The 9,516-nt window shown below is 39.6% G+C and overlaps 1 protein-coding gene across 2 annotated transcripts in view; it reads left to right on the top strand.

Annotated features, from left to right (window-relative positions):
• Window positions 1-499: 499 nt before the first annotated feature.
• Window positions 500-9,516, top strand: part of LOC122542896 (adenosine deaminase domain-containing protein 1-like) — an 89,416-nt gene continuing 80,399 nt past the window's right edge. For both annotated transcript variants that reach the window (XM_043681026.1, XM_043681025.1), the window contains exon 1: window positions 500-629. The gene's annotated coding sequence lies outside the window, so the exon portion shown is untranslated. The remainder of the gene's footprint in view (window positions 630-9,516) is intronic.

The raw sequence follows: 9,516 nt of genomic DNA, 5'->3' as shown, positions 1-9,516 counted from the left end.
TGCCTAACTCTCTGTAATGTCCCTTCAGAATCTCAACCTTTTCCCTGCTTTGGTTCCAATGTGGACAACGACCTCTTGCTGGCCTTTCTCCCCCTGTGAGAATATTCTGCACCCTCTCTGAGACATCCTTGATCCTGGCACCAGGGAAACACCACAGTTCATCAGGCCATTCAGAATGGCCAACAAATGCTGACACACACCAGCTACAAATCAAACACACCCCCTACAAAATATGACAAGTAATAGAAATAATATCACGTAGCAATGCTAAAACAAATAAAACTCTTTTATTTTAGTACCATGCCCAAACAAAGCCCGTCCGAGTTAGCAAATGGAATGTACCTTTAAATCCGTTGGCTCTTGTAAATTGACAGCTGCAGGAAGCACGTGATGCACGTCAATCAGCAATCACGTGATTGGCGTCACTCAGCCAGAGCACGTTCATTGGTAGATGTGGCTGGGGAGGTGGGATTAAGTTTCTACTTCCGGTTGGCGCGCTTTTCTGGTGATATTATCGCCCGTTGGTTATAGCGAGGGTCAGCGAAGAAGGAAGGTTTATTCTTGATGTGGGGCGGGGGGAAATACTGAGAAAGTTAGGTCTAATTCAACTGATCTTTCCAAAGATAGAGGTATGGTTGACTTTAAAATATTTCTGTGACGCAATATCGTGTGAAGCATGTCTTCTGTAACATAAGGTAGTGAAGGAGTTGCCGAGTGTTTGGAGCGGTCTGTATTTGGCTTGAGTTGGTATTCCCGAGGACCACCTGTTGCTAGGGTTGTGTTTGAAGAAAAGTGAGCTTCATGAATGCGTATCCACTCGCTTTCACGACTTTGAAGCTCCTCGTGCGCGCGCGATATATTATTGGATAATTGCCAAAAAAAAGTACCTTTTTAAAGCATTTTAATTGGCAAACAAAAAGGCTGGTCTCACAGAAATACAGTGTAGTGGTCCAAACGCACAATGACAATCTGAGGGCAATGATGAATCTCATCCTAGATCGATTCTGCTAGTTCTTATGAACCGCCTCGAAACGTTAACTATTTCCTTCTTCATAGATACTACCCCAGACTTGCTGAATTTCTCCAACATCCTCTTTTTCCTGGTATTTTTGACCTATTAATTTCTAAGTTGGTGTTGTGATTCTGTTCACCGAGCTGGGAATTTGTGTTCAGACGTTTTGTGCCCTGTCTAGGTGACATCCTCAGTGCTTGGGAGCCTCCTGTGAAGCGCTTCTGTGATCTTTCCTCCGGCATTTGTAGTGGTTTGAACTACCACTATAAATGCCGGAGGAAAGATCACAGAAGCACTTCACAGGAGGCTCCCAAGCACTGAGGATGTCACCGAGACAGGGGATGAAACGTCTGAACACAAATTCCCAGCTCAGTGAACAGAACCACAACATCGAGCACCCAAGCTATAAATCTTCGCACAAACTTCTAAGTTGGTGCCCTTTTGGGAAGGACCTATGCGACTCATTGAATTGGAAACCATTTTCAATGCTGATGGACTTGGGCAATAGTTTGCTAATTATGTAAGTTAGCTCACTGTGCCGGAAGGTTTGTTTTCAGATGTTTCATCACCATGCTAGGTAACATCTTCAGTGAGAGTCTTCAGTGAAGTGCTGGTGGTATTTAGAGGTTTTGTTTTCTTAAGGTGAGTGTCGTTTCTGGGTTTTTTTTCAAGGGAAGGTAGATGGAGTATAAATGGATATGCTTATTGATGGAGTTTTGGTAGAATGCCATGCCTCTAAGAATTAGCCATGTGCCTTTTTTTCATCTGTCCTAGGATGTGTATGTTGTTCCAGTCAAATGGTCAGGCAGCATCCAAGGAACAGGAGAGTTGCCGTTTCAGGCATAAGCCCTTCTTCAGGAATGGATTCCTGAAGAAGGGCTTATGCCCGAAACATCGTCTCCTGTTCCTTGGATGCTGCGTGACCTGCTGCGCTTTTCCAGCAACACATTTTTAAGCTCTGATCTCCAGCATCTGCAGTCCTCACTTTCTCCCAGTCAAATGGTGTCCTTCTTTGTGTATATGTTTGGAAACTAGTGATGGTGGGTTGTGTCTTTTGGCAGCTAGTTGGTGTTCATTTATCCTGATGGCAAGTTTCCTGCTTGTTTGTCCAATGTAGTGTTTTTTTACAGTTCTTCCATGGTAGCTTGTAAATGACATTAGTTTTACTGCAGTGTCTAATGGATCCTTTTGGTTCATTAGTTGCTGTTTAAGTCTGTAGGTAGATTTGTGGTTACCATGATGCCAAAGGGTCTGAGTAGTCTGGAAATTATTTCTGATACACCTTTGCAAAGTAATGTGCCGATAGTTTTTGGTTGTGTTGTGTCTGCTTGTTTGGGTTTGTTTCTAAGGAATCAGCGGATTGTGTTTATTGGGTATCCGCTTTTCTTGAAAACATTTGTACAGATATTTTTCTTCTACTTTTTGGCGTTCGTGGGTGTTGCTGTGTGATGTAGCTAATCGAAATAATGTCTTGATGCAGCTCTGTGTGGGTGTTGGGATGATTGCTTTTGAAGCAAAGTATTTGGTCTGCGTTTGTTGACTTTTTTTTCTCTCTGTAAATGCTGGTTTGAAGCTCTCCGTTAGTTGTGTATGTCAACTGTCACGTCTAGGAATGGGAGTTTGTTGTCGTTCCCCTCCCATTCTTAGACCTGATAGTTGAATGTACAGTTAACGGAAAGCTTCAAACAGGAGATAATCTGTTCTGCTTTTCTTTTTGTTCGTGTTTCAACTGGAGTGTTTAAATAATTTGTTTTGCTTAAAGCTGAGTGGTTTAACCAATTACATCCTACCTGGAACACCCATTTCACATCTGCCTTTAAAAGAAGAAAAATTTTAGGCCTTAGGCTACCTTCTTAAAATATTTTGAGGAGGTCTGGTCTGGTCCATAAGTGTGGGTGCAGGCCATTCAGCCCATCACATCCACAGCAAACCTCTAGAAAGCATCCTTCACAGACCTGTCCCATTACCCAATGCCTCTAATTCTGCATTTCCCAAGCTAATCCATCTAATTTTGCACACTAATTTTTTAGTCACTATGGGCAACTTACCATGGCCAATCCACCAAACTAAACATTGTTGGAGAGTGGGAGGAAACCAAAATACCCAGAGAACTCCCACATGCACATGAGGAGAAAACGTGCCAACACCACACAGATAGTTGTCCGAGGCTGGAATCAAACATGTGTCCTTGGAGTTGAACTATCAGTACTAACCGCTGAGCCACTGTGCTATCCGAATTGCATCTGGAATGCAGTACCTTGTGTTTAACGTTTTAAAATTAAAAAAAGTTAGGGTCCAGGTTGCCACCTTAATATATTGAGGCGGTGTAGGGCTCATGCTGTTTATTATCAATGATTTCAATGAGCGTGTACGAGGTGTGATTAGTAAGTTTTGCAAGGCGAAAGTGAATACTGCAGATGCTGGAGATTAGAATCCAGATTAGAGTGGTGCTAGAAAAGCACAGCAGGTTAGGTACCTTCCAAGGAGCAGGAAAATTGTCGGTTCGGGCAAAAGCCCTTGAACAGGAAATCCTGATGAAGGGCTTTTGCCTGAAACGTCGAATTTTTTTTTTACATTTCTTTTTCCTGCGGCTGACACTAAAATTAGTGGTATCATGGACAGTAAGGAACATTATCAGAAATTGCAGCAGGACCTTGTTCAACTGGGGAAGTGGGCCGAGAAATGGTAAATGGAGTTTAATATAATTAAGTGTAAGGTTATGCACTTTGGAAAGTCAAATTGAGGTAGAATTAAGGAGTGTAGTGGAACAGAGGGATATTGGAGTTCTGGTGCTCGGTTCTCTGAAAGTGGAGCCACAGGTAAACAGTTACAAATCAGACAATACCAGGTTATAGTCCAACAGGTTTATTTGGAAGCACTAAAATTACATTTGCAAATACATTCTATCATGTTTAGGTTAAATTTTAAAGACGGTTTTTTAATCATACTAGGGGGTTGACTTGTACGCGAGATATTATTTTCGAGGGAATGAATATTTATCCACAAAATAGATAAAATGGGAAATTTACCTTCCCAGCAGCTCTCTGGTCCCTGGATCTGGAACATTCCCTGCTAATATGTTCTGACCATGGTAAACAGTAGGTAACTGAAACCTGTCATACCATTACAGTAATCCTGAAAACCTGGAGCAGAGTATGACAGCTGGCAGACTGGAAGACTCTGAATGGAGCGATTCGGCTAGCAGACTGCAAAGCCGGAGTGGAATTTGAAGGCCAGGCACACTGTCTCATAAATATTGATCTGTAACTGTGAAGAACTAGGGTCGACTAATACATGTACTATGTGGAAAATACAAGATTTTCGGCTGAAAGGGCTGACTTGTACATGAGATTGACCTAGACACGAATATATATTGTGCATTTTTTGAACAAAATACTATCTGCAGGCAGTCCATACATGTAATATTTTGTAAATTCCATTTGGAAATAGAGCCAGTCTGATTTAAGATTGGGATTCAAACAGACTAACCTCACATCTTTAATGCTGAGAGGTCATCTTTATTTACAAAACCTTAAGTTATCTCAAAGGTGACTTAAAAGTAGTTCTGGGACTTACATGTTAATGAACTGAAACCTGCAACCCATTCTAAAAGATGAAAGACTTAATTGAAATCCAGATTCGTTCAATATATCATTTCAGTTGCATGACACTGTAATATTTTGCTTTAAATCTGTGTCTTATGGTCTTATTCTTCACAACCACCTGATGAAGGAGCAGTGCTCCGAAAGCTAGTGCTTCCAAATGAACCTGTTGGACTATAACTTGGTGTGGTGTGATTTTTAACTTTGCCCACCCCAGTCCAACACTGGCTGCTCCACATTACAGGTAGACAAGGTAGTGAAGAACGCTTTTGGCACACTGCTCTTCACCAGTCAGGGTACTGAGAATAGAACTTGGGAAGTTATGTTGTAGTTGTTCAGTACGTTGGTGAGACCGCACTTGGAGTATTGTATTCAGTGTTGGTCACCTTGCTATAGGAAAGATGTTATTAATCTGGTAAGAGTGCAGAAGAAACTTACGAGGATGTTGCCAGGACTCCAAGAACTGAGTTACGGGGAGAGATTGGACAAGTTAGGACCTTTTCCTTTAGAACATAGGAGACTTGGGGGGTGGGGGGTGGTCAGGAGAGATTCTTTAGAAATCTGTAAGATCATGAGAGGCAATGAAGACTGTGAATGTTTTCAGTCTTTTTCCCATGGTTGGGGAATTAAGGACTAGAGGGCATTAGGTTAAGGTAAGAGACAGAAGAATAAAGGAAAACCTGAAGGTTAGCGTTTTTTACACTGGATGGTTAACGCGTGAAATAAACTGCCAGTGAAAGCCAGGTGGTTGAGGCAGGTAAATTAACATTTAAAAGGCATTTGGACAGTACATGGATAGGAAAGGTTTAGAAGGATATGTGCCAAGCACAGGGAAATGGGTTTAGTGTGGATGGACATTTTGATTGTTATGGACCAATTTGGGCCAAAGAGCCTGCCTCCATGCTATTGGACTCTGACTCTGGACATTGTTAATCCAAACAAAGTTGGTAGTTAGAGCTAGTAAGGTATCTGTGTTGCTATCGGAGAGATATCTAGGGAGTATAACAAGATGAAAAATGCCATCTAAAGTGCATATGAGCTGGTACCAGAGTGCTACAGAACGTTTCAGGAATCCGAGGAGGGATCTTGTCAAACATCCAATGAGTTTGAAAGGATCACACAAAGTTAGTTTGATAGGTGGATAAGGACATTGAAAATAGATCATATCTATGATACTTTTTTTTATTAAAAGATAATTATTTTGGAGTTCAGAAATAGTGAGAACTCGTGGAACAGTAGAGTGTGAAAACTGCAGGGGAAGCAGATGAGGGATAGAAATTGGGGAAAGAGAAATGCTCAGGTGGTAAGAGGGGAAAGCTCTCAAAGAAAATAGTTTTCCATGAAGAGAAAGGAAAAATAAAAAAACTTAGGTGTTTTCACTGCAATAAAGTAGGCCACATGAAGTTGTTTAGAAAATGCAAGGGGAAGACTGATGTGAGAAAACAGGATCAGCCAGCGACTTTTATTGAAGTGGTAAATGAAGGCGTAGGGGAAGCTAAAAATCTGCACCAGAATGTACAACCTGATCAGGGGTTGGTTGAAAAAAACTTGGTTGAGAAAAATGTGCCAGACCTCTTTACCTGCTCTCGCAAGTAAATTCTTTAAAGAAATTAAAATTTTGAGATACAGGAGCAAGTCAGTCTTTGGTGAAAGATATGGGTAATTCAGAAGGACTATTACCAGAAAAGGCAGTAATATGTGGAAGTCGTGGTAAGAAGAGCAGTGAGTTTGGAGAGTCTGATTAAAAAGTGGTGTTAGGAGTAATGGAGAAATTCTCTTCCAAGAATACAGTTTATTCTTGGTAATGATATAGCTGGATCACAGGTAGAAGTAACACCTACTATGGCTGAAAAGCCAGTGGAAAACCATGCAACTGAGGTATTACAGGAAGTATATCCTGGGTTTTTTTTCTCCCTGACCCTGGTAACAAGGGCACAAAGCCACATTTGTTGAAGCAGGAGTAGAAATCAAAGAATAAAGATAAAGTTGAAGTAGCATTATCAGAGACCATTTTGATCAAATTGTTCAGAAAAAACAATAGGTGAAGGGCAAAGTGGGTATTTTTAGTTCTGAGAAATTAAATGAATTAGAACAGATTTTTTTTAAATCTGAAGCAGCTGTATCAAAAAGCATACACAGAAGAAGAATTTTAGTATATCCCAGATTGTTGTTTCTTTAAATGATGTCTTGTTGAAGAAATGGAGATCATCACACATTCAGGTGGATGAGAAAAGGGCAGAAGTTCAAGTTTTACTACCAGTTGGTTATACAAAGGAGGTGTTGCAGGTAGCAAATGAATTACCAGTAGGAGATCATTTGGGAGTAAGGAAAACTAGCCAAAATATGAAAACATTTTTATTGCCCTTGACTGCATTAGGATGTGGTTGAATTTTACTAGATATGTCAGGTAACCTAAGGCAGTAATTAAAACCAACAACATCATTACCCATTCCTGCATTTGCAGAACGTTTTTACAAGTGTTTTAACTGTTTTTAGTAGGGGTCCTGCGCAAAGTGGTCTTCAGTGTCTGCGAACCATAATGCATGAATCTACTAGAGTTCCAGAGGCCATTACATTACACAGTATCATGGCTAAATAGATTGTAAAAGAGTTAATCAAATTTTTACAAGATACAAACTACCCACAGAAATACAATCAAATTAAGGGTCAAGTTTTATATCAAAGTAATTCAAGGAAGTTGTGGATAGCTTAGGAATAAAACAATTCAACTCCACTGTGCACAATCCAGAATTGCAGGGAGCATTAGAACAGTGGCATCAAACTTTAAAGACAATGTTGGGGGCTTGTAGTCAAGACTGTGCAGAGGGTTGGAATTAAGGAATTCCATTTGTACTTTTATTAGGGCTGTACCAAATGAATCTACCAAATTCAGTGCATTTGAATTAGTTTTGGGGCATGAGGTAAGAGGACCACTGAAATTAGTTAAGGAGAAATCGGTGAATCAGTTTAGAGACCACATACTTGGCACTATCAAATTTTGGGGAAAGGTTAAATAGAGTGGCGAAGTTGGCTCGACTGCATTTAAAAGTAACACAGCATGTAATGAAATAGGAAGCAGGCAAGTAGAGCAAAAGTGTGAATTTTTGATATGGAGATAAAATATTAGTGTTACTCCCAGTGATAGGGGAACCTTTTAAAGACATGGTTTAGTGAGTCTTACCAAATCAAAAGGAAATAGTGAGGTGAGCTATTTAATACTAGTACCAGATAGAAGGAAATCAGTGTTATGTCAATATGCACAAATTGTATTTTTAAGAAGGAAGGAAAGCAAAAGGAGAATGTGTTACTCGTTACAACACAATGAAGAACCAAGTTCAGAGGATTCTGAATTGCCCAATTTAATTTGAAGAATATCCAATGAGGAAATTCTCAAATTTGGGATAAGTTACTGAGTTACCTTCCAGAGAAGAAATGGAAATGACCTGAAAGAGTTGTTATAATTACATGGGGAGACATATGGAAATACGCTGGGAAGTACTAATCTAATTACACATGACATAGATGTAGGAAATACTGTTCTAATTAAGCAACACCCTTAGAACTAACCCTCTAAAGTTGGCATAGGTTAAAAAGGAGATTGAATGCATGTTTAAGGCCAGGGTAATGGAAGTGAGTTGCAGTGAATGGACGTCACCCATAGTAATGGTACCAAAACTGGAAGGTACCCAATGATTGTGTGGACTATCGCAAAGTCAATGCAATTACAAAACTTGATTCATATCCTATTCTGTGTTTGGGGGTTTGTATTGAAAAGGTGGAACAAGCAACTTATATTTTTAAATTGGACCTATTCAGGGGATACTGGCAACCACCTTTTATCCAAAAGAGTGAATAAAATTTTGGCTTTTGTGACACCAAATGGACTATACTAGTATAAAGTTTTATAGGAAAACATTTCAAAGACTAACCAGCCACATTTCAAAGGCAACCAATAAAGTCATTTCTGGGTTACTCAATTGTGTGGTGACCTGGTGACTTTTAGTCACAATGGAAGAAAGTTTTGGAGCATCTATTGGAATTGTTTGATTGACTTTGGGAGGCGGTTTTGGTAATAAATCTAAGTGAGTTTGCAAAAGCCGAAGTCACATTCCTGGGCTGAGTTATTGGAATGAACAGATGGTCCCACGGGATATGAAAATAAAAGTTATTAGGGAGTTTCCCATACTGTTGACAAAGAAGGAAGTACTGTGATCCTTAGGATTGTGTTTTTTTTATCAGAATTTTGTACCAAACTTTAGCAGTGTACTTCACCACTGACTTGCTGAAGTGCAGAAAATTTCAGCGGACAGAAGACTGTCAGAAGGCATCTGACAACCTGAAAGCTGTTTGAACCATTGCCGGAATATTAGCCACACCTAATTACGCAAAACCATTCAAGGTGGCTATCGATGCAACTTATGTGGGTATCAATGCAGTACTTTTGCAAGAAGATAGAAAGATCTATTGGGTATTTTTCCAGAAGATTGAATAATTGGATGTTGGTCCCATAATCTATTTGCCACTAATTCAAAATAAATTTTATTAAAGAATTTATAAATCACACCATGATCAAAATTGTTTAATTTGGATGCAACACTTTAAAAGCAAGAAGTTACTTTCTTTTAGCTAATTATTTTTTCTATAACTCCTGTGTAAATCATATCCAGACAAGTAACCTTGAGCATGACAGCTGAAAAGTTAGTTCTCTGAAAAGGGAAGATGACTTGCCAGGTAATCATATACCATTTACAGGTTCTGATTGAATTAAGCCAACTGAGATCAATCTAAATCAGATTGTGGTCAATTCAACTATGGTTAGTCTTTGATCTGTTTTTGCAATTTAATGACATTTACCAAGTTATTTGTTTGGGTAATATTTTGACTTTGCAGATGATTTGAGCT

This window comes from Chiloscyllium plagiosum, chromosome 41 (assembly GCF_004010195.1).
Source record: "Chiloscyllium plagiosum isolate BGI_BamShark_2017 chromosome 41, ASM401019v2, whole genome shotgun sequence".
Classification (NCBI taxonomy): Eukaryota; Metazoa; Chordata; class Chondrichthyes; order Orectolobiformes; family Hemiscylliidae; genus Chiloscyllium; species Chiloscyllium plagiosum.
This window is presented reverse-complemented; position numbering and strand designations above follow the sequence as displayed.